Below are 23,659 nucleotides of genomic sequence, written 5' to 3'. Positions count from 1 at the left end.
AGAGTTGAGTTTGTAAAATCTAAAATATTTTCTATTTGATCTTTTACAGAAAAAGTTTGCCAGAAATTTCTAATCCATATGTTCATTCATATATATATATAACAAATTCCAAACTGACTTGATAGTGACTTTTTAGTAAGTGCAAATAGTAATGGTTTGAATAAAAGAGTCCTCCAACTTGATTCTTTGTTTACAAAATTGTTTTGCATATTCTTGTCCTTTGATTTTCTATGTACAATTCAAATCAGACTGTTGATTCCTACAATAGAAATCCTGCTGTGACTTTGAGTTTGCAAAGAATTTATACATCAAATTAGAGCAAATTGACATGATGATAATATTTTGTCTTCTAATCTGTGAACACAGTATATGGCTTCACTTTTTTTAGGTCTTTAATAATAAACAATGTTTATGTTTATAGTACATATACCTTGCAAATATTTAATTAGATTTATAAATAAGTATTTCATATTTAGTAGTGTTATTATAAAAGCAGTTTTTATATATTAGAAATATATATGTATATATAATGATTTCTTATTATTCCTTGACAGTATTTAAAAATGCAATTAATTATTGAATATTAATCAATATTCTCTAGCCTTGCTAACTCACTTAGTAGTCCTGTTAACTTTTGTGTTGATTCTTTGGTCTTATACATGAAAAATCTTACCTTCTATGGTTATTAGACATTTTTATTATTTCTTTTAAATCTTTGTGTTCTTGTGTTTTCCTGCCTTACTTCATTGGCTAGGAACTCCACTACATTATCAAATAGAGTGAAAGAAGATATCTTTGCCTTATTCCTGATATATAGCATGCGATTTTAAGCTTTAATCATATGAAATTGGTTTCATAAATAACTTTTATCAAGTTCTCCTTTAATCCTTAATTTGTTAAAAGTCTGTTATCATAAATCAGTCTTAAATTTGTTGAAAAATTTTTCTGCATCTATTGACGCAACCAGATTTTGTTTTCCTTAGTGTGTTGATGATTTCATAAACATTTATACTCATATATTTAACAAGTTTTGGATTTCTGCATATTTTACCTGCTTGGTCATAAAATATTTTCTTTATATATTGCTGAATTTGATTTACTATTTTTGATTGAACATATTTATGCCTATGTTTATGAGGGATGTTGCTTTAGAGTCAGGAGACTGGTTACTTTAAATACTAATGACTGAGAGAAAGCACAAAGAAGTCTTCTGAGTTGCTGATACTGCTTTATATGTAAATCTTGGTGACAGATACGTTCCTGTTTTCTTTATTTAGCTTCAGTCTTATGGTCTTTGTATCTGACCTATGTTTTATACCAACACATATTGTAAAAAAAAAAAAAAAAATTGACCTAAGTCATCCGTTTTGGGAATCATTTTTATTTTCACCAGGTTACCACACAACCTCAACAGTCACTCTACCCAAGATAAAGGCTTTTCTACCCTTTCAGATTCAAATCTAGTAGGCCTAGGACTTCACTTCCATTAAAGTTTTCTTTAATTGGTCATAATATTTTTGTTTCAAGTTGAAATTAGTAATCATGTGAGTCACTTCTACCTGCCACTTCCCTGAACTTCTCAATCCCCTAAACTTTAGCTCAACTACATATTATCTTCCCAATTTCCCTGTCATGTGCTGACTTTTTTTATTGTCCTAATCACTGTACTTCTGAAATTATGAAGTAATAAACTCTAGAATTATAAATCTCTCTCCTTGTTTCCCTAATACTAATTTAATCTCATTTTTCTATGTCTTTTTCCCTAGGTGTGCTGGATTGTCCAATGTCGATGTGGTCAACTTGGGGACTACACTTCCCATTTCTCCTTCCTTGTATGGAATTAGTGTAGAGTTGACATCAGGAGAAACTTGAGTGGGGTTTGGAAGACAGATGTGAAGCCATAGATCTTACTTGCAGAAGATTATTACCATCAGATAATGCTGATGGACAGATAGATAACTTGTCCTCGTTCACTCTTTCACCAGTTTGCTATTTCTGATGATCAACAGCTGCCTCAGGCTCGCCACCAAAATGTGTAATAGCAACACAGAGGCAAAAGTAAGATGACTAGCGATGCTAGTTTTTCTTGAGACTGAAGATGTCCCTCAAAGGTGAGACTTTCAGTGATAAAATGAGAAGAGTCTCAGGAAAACTGAATGGCATGGTCTGTCTAGAAATGGGTTCTCAATGACCTTTCCATGAACAATGACTTTGTCATGGCTTGCTTAAAAACTGTAACCTAGTCAATTAAGCTTATCTGTTTAATTAATAAATAAACATTATTATACCCTGCTTAATGAGATCTGATGCTAAATTTGGGATTTTCCCTAAGGGTTTATATAATATAATAGGAACAGTACTGGCAGTAAATATTGATATAATTGAATAATCCAATGCATATACATTTAGTTATGAAAATTATGATTGTAGAACATAATGAAAGAATACAGCCTTAAATTTACAATAATTATAAAGATAATAATAATATAGAAAGTATAAAGGATAAAGTAATGTAGAAAAAGAAAAAAAATTCTCCCATCATTCATAACAATTTTAATGATAATCTTAAAATTAACAAGTAAATAAATGTGTTTTATAAGTATATTTTATAAAGGCAGAAAAATAACTACCAAAGGAAGTTGAATGATAAAGCACTGAAAACAAAGCAAATGAAAAACAAGAGGGAAACAATAAAACCCAGATGATATATCAGAAGATAGCAAATACAAAAGCATTAAAAACAAGAGTTCACACAAAAATAAAATAAATAAGCAAAATTTAAACAAAGACGTTTATGTAAAAATGCAGATGGAATAAACTTACCTATCGGATCAATAAAAAAGAACTATATTGGCAATATATGATATAAAATAGTGACTTGGAAGTTTAAAATTATAAGAATGAATGAAGAGACCTGGATAATATTAAAAAAAGAAGTTAGGGTTTTTCATATAAATATCAGGCAAGTTTAAATTCAAGACAAGTGTTAAATGAGACACAGGAGGGCACAAAAATACAGTCCACAATTATACTTTGATTTCATGACTGTTTAAAAGCCAAATAACATAGTATGAAAATACATCATAAAAAACCTGCAGAAAATGTACAAAGAAACCAAAAGAAATTCAGTATTAGTGTATGTTTTTACTCATCCCTTTCAAATATTGTTTTAATAGAAAATAAGTTAATAAAATGAAAAAACTGAATAAATTATTTGTACTGGAACTTTAAGATGCATAAGAAACTGCATGAATCTATTTGTTCATTTTTCCTCTTTTTTTTTCAACAAATATTTATTTACCAAATGCCATTCCATATATTGGGAATAAAGTGATAAAAAATGCAGAGTGTATACATGGTGGGAGTTGGAGGAAGACTGGCCTGCAAATAGAAACAAATAAATAAGATAGTTCAGTAGTGACACATTCTGAAAGAAGGAAGGGAAGAAAGGGAGGAAAAGAAGAAATAGAGGAAAGGAGGAAGAAAGGAAAGAAGGAAGACTCCCCATCATGTTGATGTGGTTTAAAACCACAGTTGAGAAGAGGCAGTTGAAAGAGTAATATTGATTTGCTGGTGATGGGAAGAACTAATTTTAAGTTTGGTCTTAAGTGTCACAAGTAACCAGCAATGAGAATACCTAGGGCAAAGAATTACAGAAAGAGGGAAAAGTACAAAGAACAAGAAAAAAATAAAATAAAAACACTAAACTAAAATAAGCTTAAAGATTAGACAACTGGGTTGTTTTGAGGAGCATAGAATGAAAAGAGTCAGAAATGGCCCACATTCAGGAATTATCTTTGAAAAAGGCTTGGGAACATAGAAATCCCTTTTATTCTTTTTAAATCATCTTCATTCTCTATCATATTTGATCTCAAGAAGATTCCTTTCCAAGCAAATTTCCAAAACATATCCTCACACTAAACATATTTTACAAATTCAACAAGGCACAACCACATATTTTCTCTGTTGAACTAGAGCAGTAAAAATATAATATGGAGGCGTGCAGCCAAGATGGTGGAGTAAAAGGACACTCTTAGATCACCCTCTCCCATGAACACACCAAGAGAGACATCCATGGACCCACTCATTCACTCAGAATATCTGTTGAACTTTGAAAGAACATCACCTTCTTCAAAAGACAAAATTCCTCACAAATCTGGTAGGAGAAAAAAAAAAAAGAAGAAGAAAAAGGAAATTAGTGTGGGACCTGTGTCACAGGGAAGGAGTGATAAAGGAGGAATAGTGCTCTTATGCTGGGACAACACCCTCTCCAATGAAGTCGGTGGAGATGAAGGGGGAATTTCTGAGGCTCCAAGGAGTGCAGTAGAGCTCTTGGCCAACAGAACTAAGAGAAGCAGGCACAAACGGTGCCTGTGATCCCCAGCCTTAGACGTGAGCCAGCAGGGGTGGGCCTGGACTAGTTGCCTGAGCAGGGTGGAGGGCTGGGGTCAACTGTGCAAAGGTAGACTCAGGGGAGTAGAATGTGCTGTTTGCCATGGCTGGGAGTATGTACAGAGCAGAATAGCCTCGGTCCTCCATAAAAAAAAGGAAAGAAAGAAAGTAAAACTGCTGGTACACATTGTAGGGAGGGAGGCAATGCAGCTGGTCCTTAGCTTCTGTTTCCGCAAGCCCACAGTGCCATCACTGGTACATTCTCAGAATAGAGCTGGGGCTCAGCCATAGCCACCATATCTGCTGGTACACAACTCCCAGGTAGAGGTGGGGTTGAAATATGAATCTGTACCCAGGTACTCTGCAGCTTCATAGGTGGGACTGAAATTTGTTTACAGCCACAGGCAAAGGGGACAGATTTGCTCCACCTGTGCCTTCATGGACCTGCACCTCCAAGACAAATGAGCAAGAAGCAGAGTTCAGGCACACAGTGGGGACAAGGGCTCTTGCAGCCATTTCCCCTGGGCTGGCCTACTGTATACAGACATGGCACTGGGGACCGTGCTGACCCAGTAGTGTGACAGCACAATCACTGCAGGTCTGGGGACTCTACCAGTGAAGGCCTCTAAGACAAAAGAGCAGAGTTCATTCAGCAGGGCAAGTGCAAGAGCAGCATTTGATGCTAAGGATGGTGCTGACCCGATAGTGCACAAGATCTAGGTGTGGGAACCCGAAATCAGCGGAACTACACTGGTAGCTCTGAAGGCAGAGAACCTGAGGGACACCAGAGCACAGTACTGCCATTCCCACAGCTAAAGCAGGAACAAAGGCAGACTCAACAAAGAGTACTTAAAGCACTTCAACCATGCCTACCACACAATGCAACTTAGACACAGATCTGGTAGCCTCCATTCCAACAAAAGGGGAACAGACCAGTCCCCTGTCAGGGCTGTGACAATCAGAGAACAAAAAGGAGTCCCCACTCAACAACCAGGACAGGCTCTGATCAACACAACACTACCCTCGATCATGGAATAACAGCCAAAGCACACATGGAAGAAAGATGTGGCAAGCATCCATGCTAAAAACAGACCTCATAACAAAAAGTATAGGGAGACAGCTGTGCCCCAGCCCATGAGGCTCATGACCCCTCCAGGAGCCTCAGTGTCCTCATCAGGGCAGCATGGACAGTGCTGTATACTTGCTGGGGTGGCAGAAGTGCAGGAGGACCCTGGCCGAGGAAAGGGGAGGCCACCCTGTCCTGTCCTCTGATTAACTAGCCAGGACATGTTCAGTGCAAGGCCTTGGGCCACAACTGATGCTGGCCCCTCCTCAGCTACCCCTCTCCTGCTCCCTAGCACTCCGGGTCCCTCTGCTCTGCAGATCTGCACCTCCTCATCCCATGCAGATCACAGACAGACAGAATTTGCAGACCTGAGGCAGGAATGTCAATAAAGCCACCTCCAGCCTGAAAATAAATTAGAGGTACACAGTTCACATGGGAATGCATCCTCTTTAAAAAACAAAACAAAACAAATTAAAAAAAAAATCCCTTTCAAAACCATAGTAGAAAACTGATACTCCATAGTCCATAGTGCCAGAGAGAGAAACAACTACCAATTAAAAGAACAGGAGAAATCCCTTGAAAGAATAATCAGTGAAATAAATCTTGATAGTCTATTATATCATGACATCAAAAGGGAATGATAAAAACACTGAAGGAAATAAGAGAGATTATGAATAGAGACAGAGAATACTATGAAAAAGAACTTGAAACTATAAAGAGGAATCAAATAAAAACAGAAAATTCAGTGGCTGAGACAAGATCAGATCTAAAGGTAGTCAAAAGCAGCCTAGATAATGCAGAGGAATGAATAAGTGACTTAGAAGATAGGATAACAGAACTCACCCAAACAGAACAGCAGACAAAAAACCAGGTAGAAACTAATGAAAGAAATATAAGGCACCTATGGGATAATATAAAGCCTTCCAAGCTATGCATAGTAGGGGTTCCCAGAAGGAGAAGAAAGAGAAAAGAAGATTGAAAAGGTATTTGAATAAATCATGACTGAGAAGTTCCCAAACCTAAAGAAGAAATCAGATACCTAAATATAGGAAGCACAGAGGGTCCCAACAAGAAGAACCCAAATAAACCTATACCAAGACATATTATAACTAAGATGGTCAAGTTTAAAGATAAAGAAATAATTCTAAAAGCAGGAAGAGAAAAACAAAGATTTAGTTACAAGGGAAACCCCATAAGGCTTTCAGCTGATTTTTCAGCACAAACATTGCTGACCAGAAGGGAGTAGTAAGATATATTCAAAGTCCTGAATGAGAAAAAGCTGCAACATAGGATAGTCTATCCAGCAAAGTTATCCTTTAGAATAGAAGGACAGGTAAATAATTTCACAGACAAACAAAAACTAAAAGAATTCAGCAATAATAAAACTATGCTAAAAGAAATGTTGAAAGGTCTACTCTAAATAGAAAAGAAGTAGGATGTTGTAGAAAGGAATAAACCATAATTGGAATGGCCATAAATGCAATGAGAAAATAAATATGAAGATGTAAAAGAGGACATCAAAATCATAAAAGGTGGGAGAGGGGAGCAAGAAAATGTAACTTTTTTTTCATTTTTTCATCCTTTTCAGGATGTGTATGAGCCTATATGACTATCAGCTTAAAGCAAACAGATATAGTAATGGGTTAAAATACTTGAAAAATGGAGAAACCACAAATCAAAAGCATAAAATAGATCATAAAAACCAAAAAAGAACCAAGATAATACAAGAGAAAATTATCAAAACACAAAAAGAAAAAGAAGGAACAAAGAGAACATACCAAATCAACTGCAAAACTAAGTTCAAAATGGCAAAAAACACATATCTATTAATAATTACCATAAATGTCAATGGACTAAATGCTCCAATCAAAAAATATAGAGTGGCAGATTGGATAATAAAACAAAAGTCTGCAATGTGCTGCCTAAAAAGACTCACTTTAAGGAGAAGGACATGCATGGATTGAAAATGAGAGGATGGAAAAATATATTTCATGCAAATGGAAATGACAAGAAAGCAGGAGTGCCAGTACTGATTTCAAACAAAATAAACTTTAAAACAAAGATAATAAAGACAGATAAGGAAGGACACTATGTAATGATTAAGGAGCAATAAAAGATGAGGATATTACACTTGTTAACATATATGTGTCCTATATAGGAGCATCTAAATATATAAAACTAATATTAATAAAAATAAAGGGAGAAATTGATGGGAATATAATAATGGTAGGAGACTTTAATAACCCACTAATATCATTGGACAGAGCTTCCAGACAGCAACTCAATGAGGAAACATAGAAACTAAATGACACAATAGAACAGTTGGACTTGGTTGATATTTTTAGGGCATTACATCCCCACAAAACAGAATATACATTCTTTTCAAGTGCACATGGAATATTCTCTATGATAGATCGTGTACTTGGGCACAACAGTAGCCTCAAAAAAAATTAAGAGGATAGAAATTATTTCAGGCATCTTCTCTGACCACAATGCCATGAAATTAGAAATTAACCACAGAAAAACAAATGAGAAAAAAGGACAGCATGGAGAATAAACAATATGCTACTAAAAAACCAATGGATCAATGATAAAATCATAGAAGAAATTAAAAAAAAAATAGCTCAAGACAAATGGCAATGAAAACACAACCACACAAAAATCTATGGGATTCACCAAAAGCAGTACTAAGATAGAAATTCACAGCAATATAGTCCTTCCTCAAAAAAGAAGAACAATCTCAAGTAAATAGCCTAAACTATCACTTAATATAATTAGAAAAAGAAGACAAAACAAAATCTAAAGTTAGTAGAAAGAACAAAATAATAAAGATCTTTGACAAAATGAATAAAATAGAGAGAAAATAAAACAATAGAAAAAAAAATCAATAAAACCAAGAGCTGGTTTTTAAAAAGAGTAAACAAAATTGACAAACCTCTGGCCAGGCTCAACAAGAAGAGAAGTGAGAGAACACAAATAAAAAAATAAGAAAGGAAAATGGAGAAATTACAACCAATATCACAGAAATACAAAAACCAAGAAGAGACTTCTATGAACCAGTATATGGAAACAAACTGATCAACCTAGAAGAAATGGACAAGCTTCTGTAAACTTAAAGTCCACCAAGATGGAATCAAGAAGAAATAGGCCACATGAACAGACCAATCACTGGACATGAAATTGAATTAGCAATGCAAAAACCTCCCTGCAAACAAAGGTCCAGGACCAGATGACTTCACTTGGGAATTCTAACAGACATACCAAGAAGAACTCATACTGGCCCTTCTCAAACTCTTCTAAAAGAATGAAAAGAGGGAGGACTCCCAAACTCATTCTATAAAGCCACCATCACCCTGATACCAAAACCAGACAATGACACTACCAAGTAACAAAATTACAGGCCAATATCACTGATAAACATAGATGCAAAAATTCTCAACAAAATATTAGCAAAGAGAATCCAACATACATAAAAAGATCATACACCGTGATTAAATTGGATTCACCCCAGGGACACAAAGATGTTTCAATATATTCAAATCAATCAATGTGATACACCACATCAACAAGAGAAATAACAAAAATCACATGATCATCTCAATAGATGCAAAAAAAAAAAAACACTTGATAAAATTCAACACCCATTTATGATAAAAATTTTTACCTAGTGGGTATAGAGGGAACATATCTCTACATAATAAAAGCTATTCATGAAAAACCCACAGCCAGCATAATACTTAATAGTGACTAACTGAAAGCCTTCCCACTAAAATCTGGAACAAGACAAGGATGCCCACTCTTACCACTTCTATTCAACATAGTCTTGGAAGTCTAGGCACAGCAATTAGGTAAGAAAAAGAAATAAAAGTGATCCAAATTGGAAGAGAAGAGGTAAAATTGTCACTATATGAAGATAGCATAATACTATGTATAGAAAAACCTAAAAGCTCCACCAAAAAACAAAACAAAACAAAAACCTACTAGAGCAGATAAAAGAATTTGGCAAGGTAGCAGGATACAAGATTAAACTACAATAAAAAGTTGCATTTCTTTACACTAAAATGAATTAGCAGGAAAAGAAAGTAAAGAAACAGTCTGTTTAAAATTGTTTCCAAAACAATAAAAGCTTAGGAATAGATCTGACCAAGGAGGTGAAAGACTTATACATGGAGAAGTACAAAATAGTGTTTAAGGAAATTAATAGTGACTTAAAGAAATGGAAAGATATCCCATGCTCTTGGACTGGAAGAATCAATATTGTTAAAATGGTCATTCTGCCCAACGTAATCTATAGATTTAATGCATTTGGACTACCCAGGACATTGTTCACAGAACTAGAACAAATATCCTAAAATTTACATAGAATCACAAAAGACCCAGAATTGCCAAAGCAATATTGAAGAAAAAAAAAATAAAGCTGGAGGAATAACTCTGCCAGACTTCAGACAATACTACAGAGCTATGGTAATCAAAACAGCATGGTATTGGTATAAAAAAAGGAATATGGATCAATGGAACAGAACAGAGAGCCCAGGAATAAACCCACAAATTTTTGGTTAATTAATCTTCAATAAAGGAGGCAAGAATATTCAATGGAGAAAAGACAGTCTCTGCAGTAACTGGTGTTGGGGAAACTTGACAGCTACATGTGAATCAATGAAGTTAGAACACTCCCTACACCATTCACAAAAATAAACTCAAAATGGATCAAAGACTAAACATTAAGTCACAATACTATAAGCCTCCTACAAGAAAACCTAGGCAAAACATTCTCTGACATAAATCTTAGCAATATTCTCCTAGGGCAGTCTACATAGGCAATAGAAATAATAGTCAAAATTAAGAAATGAGAACTAATTAAACTTATAAGCTTTTGCATAGCAAAGGAAACCATAAGCAAAACAAAAAGTCAACTTACAGAACGGGAGAAAATATTTGCAAATGATGCCACTGACAAAGACTTAACTTTTAGAATATATAAACAGCTCATACAACTTACTAACAAAAAAACCCAAACAATCCAACCCAAAAATGGGCAGAAAACCTAAGCAAGCAGTTCTCCAATGAAGACATACAAATTGCCAATAAGCACCTGAAAAAATGCTCAGTATCACTAATTATCAGAGAAATGCAAATCAAAACAATAGTAAGGTATCACCTCACACCAGTTAGAATGGCCATCATTCAAAAGTCCACAAATGATAACTGCTGGAGAGGGTGTGGAGAAAAGGGAACACTCCTACACTTCTGGTGGGAATTAATTTGGTGCAACTTTTGTGAAAACAGTATGGAGACTCCTCCAAAAACTAAAAATAGAATTAACATATGATCCAGCAATCCCAATCTCCTGGGTATATATCTGGAGGGAACTGTAATTTGAAAAGTTGCATACACCTCAATGTTCATAGCAGCAGTATATACAATACCCAAGACGCAGAAGAAACGTAAATGTCCATCAACAAGTGACTGGATAAAGAAGATGTGGTATATTTATACAATGGAATATGACTCAGCCATAAAAAGAATACAGTAATGCCATTTGCAGCACCATGGGTGGACCTAGAGATTGTCATTCTAAGTGAAGTAAGCCAGAAAGAGAAAGAAAAATACCATATGATATCACTAATATGTGGAATCTAAAAAAAAAGGACACTATGAACTCATCTATAAAGCAGAAACAGACCCTCACACATAGTAAACAATCTTATGGTTACTGGGGAAAGAGGGTGGCAAAGGATGAATTTGGGAGTTTGATGTTTGCAAATGTTAGCGACTATATGTAAAAATAGATCAAAAGAAAAAACGAGTTTCTTCTAGTATAGCACAGGGAACTATATTCACTATCTTGTAATAAACTTTAATGAAAAAATATGAAAATGAATATATGTATGTTTACACATAACTGGGACATTGAGCTGTACACCAGAAATGACACATTGTAACTGATTATAATCCAATTATATATATATATATAAAATATATATATATAATACATATTATATATATAAGTGATAAATTATTATGGTATAGTATATATAAAAGTTTGGTAAAAATTCAATAGACTATATATTAATAATAATGTAAAACCAATTATATTTATAAGCCAATTTGTTCTACTTAGTTTTTATAATGATCAATGAAATGTAATTTTTCAATGTTGAGGTTTCTTTAAGTGAAATCACAGAGTATCTGAAGAAACCCTCTATTAGAAATCATAAAACCTTTACTGTGTATCATGGCATTTTAAAAAAGTTAACTCTCAAATCATAATAAAATTCGTATGGAACCATCGAAGACCTATAATTGCCAAAGCATTACTGAAGAGAAAGAAAGAGGCTGGAGGAATAACTCTCCCAGACTTCAGACAATACTAGAGAGCTACAGTCATCAAGACAGCATGGTATTGGTACCAAAACAGACATATAGACCAATGGAACAGAATAGAGAGCCCAGAAATGAACCCACAAACTTTTGGTCAACTCATCTTTGACAAAGGAGGCAAGAATATACATTGGAATAAAGACAGTCTCTTCAGCAAATGGTGTTGGGAAAACTGGACAGCAGCATGTAAAACAATGAAGCTAGAACACTCCCTTACACCATATACAAAAATCAACTCAAAATGGATTAAAGACTTAAACATAAGACAAGATACAATAAACCTCCTAGAGGAAAACATAGGCAAACATTATCTGACATACATCTCAAAAATTTTCTCCTAGAAGAAATAAAAGCAAGAATAAACAAATGGGACCTAATGAAACTTACAAGCTTCTGCACAGCAAAGGAAACCAGAAGTAAAACAAGAAGAAAACCTACGGAATGGGAGAAAATTTTTGCAAGTGAAACCGACAAAGGCTTGATCTCCAGAATATATAAGCAGCTCATACGACTCAAGAAAAAAATAAACAATCCAATCCAAAAATGGGCAGAAGACCTAAACAAGCAATTCTCCAAAGAAGACATACAAATGATCAAAAAGCACATGAAAAAATGCTCAATATCACTAATTATCAGAGAAATGCAAATCAAAACTACAATGAGGTATCACCTCACACCAGTCAGAATGGCCGTCATTCAAAAATCCACAAATGACAAATGCTGGAGAGGCTGTGGAGAAAGGGGAACCCTCCTACACTGCTGGTGGGAATGCAGTTTGGTGCAGCCACTATGGAAAACAGTGTGGAGATTCCTCAAAAGACTAGGAATAGACTTACCATATGACCCGGGAGTCCCACTCCTGGGCTTGTATGCAGAAGGAAATCTACTTCAGGATGACACCTGCACCCCAATGTTCATAGCAGCACTATTTACAATAGCCAAGACATGGAAACAGCCTAAATGTCCATCAACAGGTGACTGGATAAAGAAGAGGTGGTATATTTATGCAATGGAATACTACTCAGCCATAAAAACCGACAGCATAATGCCATTTGCAGGAACATGGATGCTCCTGGAGAATGTCATTCTAAGTGAAGTAAGCCAGAAAGAGAAAGAAAAATGCCATATGAGATCGCTCATATGTGGAATCTAAAAAACAAAAACAAAAACAAACAAACAAACAAAAACAAAGCATAAATACAGGACAGAAATAGACTCACAGAGAATACAGACTTGTGGTTACCAGGGGAGTGGAGGGTGGGAAGGGATAGACTGGGATTTCAAAATTGTAGAATAGACTACACTGTATAGCACAGGGAAATATACACAAAATGTTATGATAACTCACAAAGAAAAAAATGTGACAATGAGTGTGTATATGTCCATGAATAACTGAAAAATTGTGCTGAACACTGGAATTTGACACAACATTGTAAAATGATTATAAATCAATAAAAAATGTAAAAAAAAAAAAAGTTAACTCTCAGCTTCTTCTAATTAAGAAATGGAAATGACCATACTGAGTCCCTCAGGAGGCTAATGTCTTTTCCACATGCCATTTCATGTCCAAGAAAATAAAACAGGGAGCATGATCAGACAATAGCAGTTACTATCTTGATTGGGAAATGGCTTTAAGAACACCCTCATACCCACGGTTGTAATTTTGGATTACCTGTTCAGTATTTCAGGTCTTTGTTCATCTATAATTGACCAGGAAAGTGATGAGCTGCAGATGGTTCTGGTTTTTTGCGGCACTGAGGCAGCATGCAAAAGTTTGTTTGCTTTTGCACATGCCAGCAGTTAAGTTTCACAAGTAAAGTGTAAAAATAACTTCTGTGCAGAGATAGCACAGTTCATCTGATAAAATACGGGGTAAAACCAAACCCAAAGTTCCTTTTGGTTGAACAAAAAAGAAATTACAATAAATTACACTGCTGCCATACAACAGATGTAGGACAATGACAGTCTGGTTGATATATGAACATAAAAACATTTTAGACAGGAAGCCACAGGGCACTACTTTTTCTCATTATTTATTTAAAATAAGTTAGAACTTAAAATTGTTAGTGATATTTATGAATCAAGTCTCTGCTTCGGATCTGTTATGATTTTAGTTTTACTTGTTTAATTGTAGATTTAAGAAATAGGCTTCTTTAAAAATACAATTTTGTCTTCCAAATATAACAAATTTAAAGTAAACTAATAATTAAATTAGTTACATTAAACTTAGTGAAAAGCTGTAATATGAGTGATAAGACAAATACATTTTTTTCTTCAGGTCTTCAAATGCAAACATAATGCTTTCATAGGTTTGAGTTTCTTTTGATTAATTATCATCCAAAATATTTTCCAAAAAGAGAGGACTGGTTAATAAAAAATAATGTTGGAGATTTAGTCCTGTTGGGGCTGAGGGCAGGCCAGCCCAAAATATGCTGAAGTGGCATATTGATTATTTTGAATTAAAATGACTTTAATAATAGCCCATTCAACAGGGACACTTTGATCCCCTTCTCTGTCTCCCTGAGATCAGGAAATAAATATCCCATGTGAAATGTGCTCTCCTCACCCACATCTGGAGTTAAAAAGACATCCTTACCATCACAGAGAGGTTATTCAGGCCCTGAAACCTATATAAACAAACCTTGATACTTTTTACTAATTTACTACCCAAGTTCAAACTCTGTTTCGATCCTTCACTAATCAACCCCTAAGCCTTAGTTTCATTGTCCTGTCAGTTACTCAAAAATTTATTTTTCCTTTGTCTAAAAAGTATAAAAGCTACCTGCTTTGCTTTGACCACTTCTTAGGTCCCCATTTCTATGAAACCTTTTTGTGTGTATGGATTAAATGTATTTTTTTCCTCCTGTTAGTCTGTCTTACGTCAATTCAATTATTACACCAGCCAAAAGAACTCAAGAAAAGTAAGGGGGAAGTTCCTCCCTCCTTAACAGTCTGTTTTATTTACCTCTATAATCTCTGTACTGAGATTAGTGTTTAAGCATACTTTTTGTTTAAAAGAATATATGGAAATGATAACCATTCAAAAGGTATTAATATAAATCTGCTTATGTTATAATGTAAAGAAGTCTGGAATACAAAAGTGTATATATTATATATTCCTTGATAAAAATATTTTACAGAAAGTAAGAAAGGAAAAAACCTGAAAGTTAAAACTGTTTTCTCTTTGAGGTAATTAAGAATAGTATTTTTTTCTTTCTTCTTCATTGTTTCTTAAATTTTGCATTTCTGTGAAGAACATATGTTAAATTATATATACATATTTTTCAACCTAAGGAGATATTTAGTCTATTCAAGGAAACCACCAAGGAAAAATATTTTAGAGTTTACATAAAAATATGTAACTCTTAAGCAAAACGCTCTCATTGTATTTTGTATAGCTTACATAAAATCCACATCCTATCAGAAAACATGTAAATGTATTCAAGAATGTCACAAAGTACATGACAGTAAGGAAGTAAGAAAATGCTATCAAAGTAACTGTCTTAATTTATTAAATTAATTGAATATCATTATTCAAATTTAATTCATACCTTTTAGTCAAATATTTGAAAAGAATAAAGTGTTTGCCTCATTTTATTTTTATATATTTATTTTACATTCATATGAAAACCTTCATATTTTTGACAAGAGGATTGAGAATTTTAAAACATAAGCATTATCTTTTTTCACTGTACTAAGTGTTATTACTCACACTCTTAGAAAAATGTATCCTTTGGTCGTTTGTCTGAGCAGTGATAATTTTGCTTACCTGTCCCACTTTCATACAAAATTTCCCATACTGACTCAAGCGTGGATTATTGGACATGCTGGCTGTGCATAAAGGCTTAGACAGTGGTGATGATTTTAAAGACACACTCCCCTTCACCCTGTGGATTATTTATTCACTATTCATTTAATGAACAAACATTTATTAAGGCCCTATTATGTGTTGTGTACTGTGCAGATGTTAAAAGGCCCCACAGGAAATGAACCTGTAGACTTGGCTTCCGAAGTATGTTACTTCAATTAGCTGAGCTGCTCCTGACAAATTCACAAATATAATCTACAGACAACCTTACACTGAGAGCACACACAGCAGCACCTATCCATTCATAATTCATACGTTCAGATTTAAAGTCACTCCTAGCAAATATACATCGCTGACTTAAATACATCCCATGGTTGAAAAGTTTCTCAAGTATCACTCAACCCATGCAGTAAGCAGCACCTGCAGTTTCTGGGTCCATTATCAGTTTACGTAGTGTTTTCAGGATATGACATTATCCAGCCAATTCAGATAATATTCAGGCAATATTTGGTACCACAGCCAAGAACAAATATTGAGACTAAATATTTTGTGCCTCTCGAATCTGTTTTCATCAGTCAAAGTTGAAAGGTGAACCCTTGAGCTACTTGACTTCTCCTGCGCATTAATGTGTGCTTCCTTAGCCTTGATCAACCTCCTCTTTCTTTCCGAAACTCAAATCCATTGGCTTTGTCCTCAAGGACTATTACCACATAAGAAATCAAGTTTCCCTTATCTCCAAGCTCTTTTCTACAAGCTTCCTGTGCCTCTCTGTCTTTAACTGAAATCTTGCTCACTCTTGATGCTAACTTCCTTTGAAGAACCCCCCTACATACCTTTCATATTTACTTCAAACTTCCTTTAAGACATCCTATTTTACTGTTCCACTGAAGTCTAAGCAATGACTCTTCTACCTTTAACACCTCATTGTTTTACTTACTTATTGACATTAATTGACCTTAGGTTAAGACCCATATTTTTTAAGAAGCTAACTACTGGTTCACAGCCCTTATCCATAATCTATGCTCTCAATATTTGGGGATATCTTCAAAATGCACTTTGACAACTTCTAAATTTTCTTTACTTCATTTTCTTTAAAGAACTGCCCTTACTGCAGCCTAGAAGTCCCTGCTCACTCCTTGATACAAAGACTTTTCTGAATCTCTACTAAATGTTCTACTGTACGATTATAACTTTCTCTTTTAGCTTTCTTTTAAAGCCATTCCCAATAAAGCCTATTAAAATAAAATAAGTCAATAATATTTAGATGTTTAAATTTTATTTTTATTTTATTTAAAATTCACTTTGTAAAATGAGGTATTCTACATGGCAGAGCAAATATTATAAGCAATCTTCAAAAAAATCTCTGATGAATAAAAATTTGGGATAATCAGTAATAAAATAAATGACAGAAATCATGGTGCATCTAAACTACAATTAAGTTGACCCTATAAACACTTCTGGGATTTAGCATCTACAAGCTAAGGAATCTTATGTATAATGTCATTTTTTCTTCAACTTTACTGAGATATAATTGATATATAACATTGTGAAATAAGGCTTACAACTTGATGATTTGACACATGTATATATTTCAAAATGATTACCACAATAAAAGGTTAGTTAACACATCCATTGCCTCACATAACTATTATTTTTGTTGCAGTAAGAACATTTAAGATCTACTTTGTTGACTAAAAAAAATAAAGCACAACATGAGATTTGTGAGTTAAGTTTTATTGGGATCAAAATGAGGACTATCGCCCTGGCTACAGTCTCTCAGATAGCTCTGAAGAATTGCTCTGAAGAAGTAAGTGAGGGGAGAGGTCAGTTTATATGTGATTTTGGGTGAAGGGGGATACATGCAAGTAAGCACACATTTTGGCAGAGGCTTGCTGCTAGTGACAAGAATGTTGCTGCTAGTCATGAGGAGAAGATGTCTTCATTAATGATTTTAGTGCTTTACTATATGTGAGATGCAAGAAATTGGGTTCAAAAAACTTTCTTCTGAAAAAAATCTACCTGAAGGTCTGTCCTGCCAGTTTTTCCCAGAGCACAGAGTGTCTAATTTCCTGATCAGTATGGGGTGTGTTGAAGATCAGTGACTGCAGGAGCTAGTGACTTCATTCCAGATGGCAAGTGACAATTTTTAGTTGGCAACACTTTCAGCATCTTTCAAGTATATATACAATACTGTTAACTTGCTCATCTTAAAACTAGGAGTTTGTATCCTTTGACCAATATTTTGCCATTTCCCCACCCCAGCTGCTGGCAACAACCATTCTACTCTCTGTCTCTTTGAGTTCAACTTTCTTCAGAGTTTATACATCAGTGAGATCATAGAGCATTTGTCATTCTGTCTGTCAGACTTACTTCACTTATGACTCTTAATGTCTATTCATTTTGTCACAAATGGCAAGATTGCTTTCATTTTTATAGCTGAATAATATGTATTCCTTTGAATGTGTGTTTTTGTGTGTGGGTGTGTCATTCACAGATGGACACTTAGGTTGTTTCCATGTCTTGGCTATTGTGATTAATGTTGCAGTAAATGTAGGAGTGTAGATATCTTTTTGATATCCTGATTTCATTTCCTTTGGATAAATATCCAGAAGTGAGGTTGCTAGATCATATGGTAGTTTTATTTTTAATTTCTTGAGAAACTTCCATGATGTTTTTCATCATGGCTGCACCAACTTACATTCCCATCAACAGTGCACATGTTCCCTTTTCTCCACATCCTCACCAACACCTGCTATCTCTTGTCATTTTTTATAATAGTCATTCTAACAGGTGTCATTTTGATTTGCATTTCCCAGATGATAAGTGTTGCTGAGCACCTTTCCATATACTTGTTGATCATTTGAATACTTTCTTTGAAAAAATTGTCTATTCAGGCTTTCTAGAGTCTCATTGTTATTGAGTTGTTTGAATTCCTTACATATTTTGGATTTTAGCCTCTTATCTGATACATAGTTTGCAAATATTTTCCTCCATTATGTAGGTTGCCTTTTCATTTTGTTGATTATTCCTTTTGCTGTACATAAGCCTTTTAGTTTGATGTAGCTTCACTTGTTTATTTTGCTTTTGTTGCTTGTACTTTTGGTGTCATATCCAAAATAATCATTGCCAAAACCAAAGTCAAGGAAATTTTCTTCACTTTTTTTCTAGGAGTTTATGGTTTGAAGTGTTATATTTAAGTTTTTAGTCTATTTCAAGATCATTTTTATGAGTGGTATAATATAAGGGTTCAACGTCATTTCATTCATAAGGATATCTACTCCATAAGGATATTTTTCACACTCTTTATTGAAAAGACTATCCTTTCCCCCCTGGGTATTCTTGGCTCCTTTTTTCTAAATATGCATCAGCTTATGCTCTCTCTTCTGTTCCACTGATCTATATGTCTGTTTTTATGCCAGTACCATACTGTTTTGATTACTACAGCTTTGTACTATGAAATCAAGATGTGTGGTGCCTCCAGTGTCACATTTTTTTCTCAAGTATGCTTTAGTTATTGGGAGTCTTTTATGTGTGTGTGGTTTCATACAAATTTTAGGATTATTCATTCTATTTCAGTGAAAAATGTCATTGAATTCTTGAAAGGAATTGCACTAAATCTGTAGATTACTTTGGTTAGAATAGACATTTTGACAATATTAATGCTTCTGATTAATGGGCACAGACTATCTTCACATTTATTTTGTCATATCTAATTTATTTCTTCAATGTCACATGTTTTCAATGTACACATTTTTCACCTCCTTTGTTAAGTTTATTCAGATTTTAGATAAAAAGGATAGAAAAAAGGCTGAAAAATCAGCCTCAAATCACTCCCAAAATTCATAGGTTTAGCATAAAAATTGAAGCAAGGAGATGAAGACAAAATTAAGTGTGTTTTGAGAATTCATGAAGTGTGCTGTCACAAAACAAAATCTGCGTATGTGCATTGTGTTTAAAAATTATACATGTATTTACACACACACATGTACATTTATGTGTCTCTGTGTGTACCTGTGTGTGTGTGCCTATGTGTGTGTAGTCATTTTTTTTAAAGAAACAATACTTATTTTTAGGGTTAAGAGAGAGGAGAACAGAGAACAGATCACTAGATTTATCACAAGGATGTTTGTTATTGGCTCAACTATAGTATTTAGAATGGAGTGGAAAGAAGCCTGATTGATATGTGTTAAAGAAACAGCAGAGAGGAAAGGAATATAGACAGAGTATATACATTATTCTCTCATGAAATTTACATGTAGAGGGAAGCAGAGAAATGGGTCTGCAACAAAAATGGAGTTTTGGTTCAAGGCAAATATTGGACACATGTAAATGCTAATTAGGATGATACAGTAGATAGAAGGAAAAGAAACAATAAAACAGAATGAGTACAAAAGTGATGTCCTCAAGAATTCATGATAGGATGGCATCTAGAATATCAGAAATGATTTAATTCCTTTAATTGCAGCCAGAACTCTTCTTCATTTGCTACAGATAGGAAGGAAGAGTTGGAAGTAAATAGACAGAATTGAGCTGGGGAAGATAAAGGGGCTCACTTTTAATAAAAATAGGTCATTAGGCAAAAGTGGCTAGGGTCTAGAGGTTTGAGGGAAGACAGTATTAAATAGTCCTCTTGGAATATATGACTCCAGATATTGGCTAAGCTGCTGTGCCAAAAATCCTAAAACACAATGACTTGCACAAGATAGAATTGTGAGTGTGTGTGTGTGTGCATGTGTGTGCATGTGTTTTAACCTATGTAATATATCTGGGCAAGTGGGTGGATCCTTACGCCTGCAGTCATTCAGAGCATGGGCTAGAAGTGTGGTTCCACCACTGACAATGCATAGCTTCTGCTATTATTTCAATCATTATTTTCAGTCATTACTAATTTCCAGCCTGTCAGAAGGGCTAGAGTAAAAGTCTAAAGTAGATAACACGACTCTGAGGATGTGCTCATGTAACTGTGCAGGACCCTGTGGGGACTTCCCAGGAAAGAACCCTCCCCCATATCCTCTGTAGTAGTTCCTCTCTGAAGTACCCAGATAACAGTATCTCATGTGTATTTCTTGAGATTTTCAGATGCTAAAAACTTTCAGATGCTAAAAACCAAAGGAAGAAATTAATTACTCGATCTAGAAATTAATTACTTGACCTAGATCTAAATTAATTACTTGATCTAGACCTCCTGGCACCTAAGGATTGATAGTACCAACCACCTAGTTACCTCAACAGCAACCAATCAGAGAATTGTGCACAAGCTGATCATGTACCCTGTAACCCTCTCCCTTACCTGGCCTTTAAATATGCTTTGCTGAAACCCTCTGGGGAGTATGGGATTTTCTTGGACGTGAGTCTCTTTGTCCTCCTTCCTCGGCCCTGCAATAAACCTTTCTCTGCTCCAAGCTCTATTGTTTCTCTTTCAGTTTGTTTGTCCACATTACACATTGGGCACAGAAATTTGCCTTTGGTAACACATATTTCACTGTTTAAATTTGAAATGTGGCTACTTCTAGCACAAGGATGTCTGAGAAACACAATCTGAAGCTAAGCTGCTCTGTCTTCACTTAAAACTCTAGGACGGGGGTTTCTAATATTAAAAGTGAAGATGGTAAGAATTCATGCAGTGAGAGTTAGTTATCCATGCTAGAAAGGATGTGGAGAAAAAGCATATTAAGGAAAACATTAGGTATATAAAGCCATACTGTGGGTCCTTTTGAGCATGATCATTGTAATTAAGTCATTTTATGTTATGTTCTTCAGCTGCTCTCTTAATAATTTATTGAAGAGAAACTATAGACCAGGGGATATTATGAGCACTAAAGATGGTACAATAAACAATTCATATAATATTTTATTTCATGGAGCTTTAATTCTAGTAGGTAAAACATGCTGTAAACCAATACACAGTCAAACAAACAACAAATATATCAGAACATAAAAAGTACAATAAAAGGAATTAAACTGTAAGAGAGGGAAGTCCCTTTGCTGAGATGGTACTTAAAGTGAGATTTGATAGAAAAAAGAAAAAAAAAAGAAAAAGATGCCAGTCATGCAACAATAGGATAGCAGAGCTTTCCTGGAAGTGGACCATTTGGCACAAAGACATGAATGAGAAATAACTTTTATTAGAGGAACATAAAAAGGGGCAATGACATTGAATCATAATGCACAGAGGGCATAGTGATGGGGCTGAAATTGAACACGTAGTTGGAATCAAAACGTGTAAGAATTTAAAAAGTGAAGGAAAGGCTTGATTTTATTTTAAGTGAAAAATGAAGTCATTTTGTAAATTACAGAATTTGAATGATGTGGTCAAATTTTATTTTAAAAACATAACCAAGATTAGAGTTTTACAAAAGTAAGCGGATGTAAGGAAAGGGTTCAGCCATTCAAATTTTGTTTTATGACCCTCCCCACACACCAAAAAATGAAAATGTCCATAAAAATATTTGTATACAAATATTTATAGTAGTTTTATTCACAGTAGCCCTGAACTAAAAAGAACCTAAATATCTGTCAGTCGGTAGATGGATAGACAAATTGTGCTGTATTCACATAATTAGAAAGTATTAAACAGTAAAAAAAGTTATAAGTTACTGATACACACAATGTGTCTGAATTTCAGAAGCATGCTGAATGCAAGAAGTCTAATTTAAAAGAGTATAAACTGTATTATTCAATTGTATAACATTTTGAACATAAAATGTCTAATTTATAATAATAGAAAGAAAATCAGATGTTGACTGGGTCTGGAGTATGATGAAGGCTCACTGGAATAGGGCATGAAGAATTGTTTTGAGTTGATGGAAATGTTCTTTATCTTGTTTGTGGTGGGAGTTACATAGGTATAATTCTGCCCTTAAAATATGCATTCCATTGTAGACAAATTATATCTCACTAGAGTTTGTTTTTTAGTTTGTTTTTGCTTTAAATGAGAAGGGTCAAGGGAGTTATAGTGTTTGAAGTTTTTTTTTCTTTCCTTTTTCTTTTACTTTTGTATTGAAGTATAGTTTGTTTACAAGGCTATATTGGTTTCAGGTGTACAACATAGTGATTTAATATTTTATAGACTATACTAAATTTAAAGGGATTATAAAATACTGATTGTATTCCCTGTGCTGTACATAACATCCTTGTATCTTATTTATTTTATGCATAGTAGTGTGTATGTCCCCTTTCCCTTTCCTGGCTCTCCCCCTCCTCATCTCCTGACTGATAACTGATAATTTGTTCTCTATATCTATGAGTCTGTTTCTGTTTATTATGTTTATTCATTTTATTTTTTAGATGCCACACATAAGTGAAAACGAACAGTATTTGTCTTTGTCTGACTTACTTCACTAAGCGTAATACCCTCCAAGTTCATCCATGTTGTTACAAGTGGAAAATTTTTATTCTTTTTTATGAGTAATATTTTATTGTATATATATATGCCACATTTTCTTTATCCATTCATCTATTGATGGACACAAGCTGCTTCCATACCTTGGCAATTGCAAATTGTAAATGTTGCTATGAACATTGGGGTGCATGGATCTTTTCAAGTTAATGGGGGGTTGTTTGTTTTTCAGATAGAGACCCAGGAGTGGAATCACTGGATCATACAGTAGTTCTATTTTTAATTTTCCACCAGGAACCATGTACATGCTTTTTTTCTTTTGAGCTTTTTCTTGCTTTTTTCCTTTGCTTAGATTTTTCCCATCATTTTTATGGTTAAGCTTGTTTTAGATACTTTTATCTTTTTTTAACTTATTTAATTTAGCCCAATTCCATTTCCTCAAGTTCCACACTACTGTCTTTGAGTTCAAGCCTTTAGTTCTCACTGCACAGCAGGCTAGTAAATTGAGATATGATGTCTTGGGACAATGAATAGGGACTTTATTTGGAAAGTCAGTAGATAGGATGGTGGACTAGTGTCCCAAAGAAACATCCTACCCAAGTTAGAATTCAGACTTCTTTTATACTAACAGGGGGCAGGATGTGACTGGTTGTTGCAAACTTCTTGGTGCCAG

The 23,659-nt window shown here is 34.5% G+C and overlaps 1 long non-coding RNA gene across 2 annotated transcripts in view; it reads left to right on the top strand.

The window, feature by feature from the left end:
* LOC141579815 (uncharacterized) overlaps nucleotides 1–3,229 on the top strand; it is a 74,546-nt gene extending 71,317 nt beyond the window's left edge. For both annotated transcript variants that reach the window (XR_012511827.1, XR_012511828.1), the window contains exon 3: nucleotides 1,767–3,229. This is a non-coding gene — a long non-coding RNA (uncharacterized LOC141579815). The remainder of the gene's footprint in view (nucleotides 1–1,766) is intronic.
* The last annotated feature ends 20,430 nt before the right edge of the window (nucleotides 3,230–23,659 follow it).

Source organism: Camelus bactrianus, chromosome 14, assembly GCF_048773025.1.
Source record: "Camelus bactrianus isolate YW-2024 breed Bactrian camel chromosome 14, ASM4877302v1, whole genome shotgun sequence".
In the NCBI taxonomy this organism is placed as follows: Eukaryota; Metazoa; Chordata; class Mammalia; order Artiodactyla; family Camelidae; genus Camelus; species Camelus bactrianus.
This window is presented reverse-complemented; position numbering and strand designations above follow the sequence as displayed.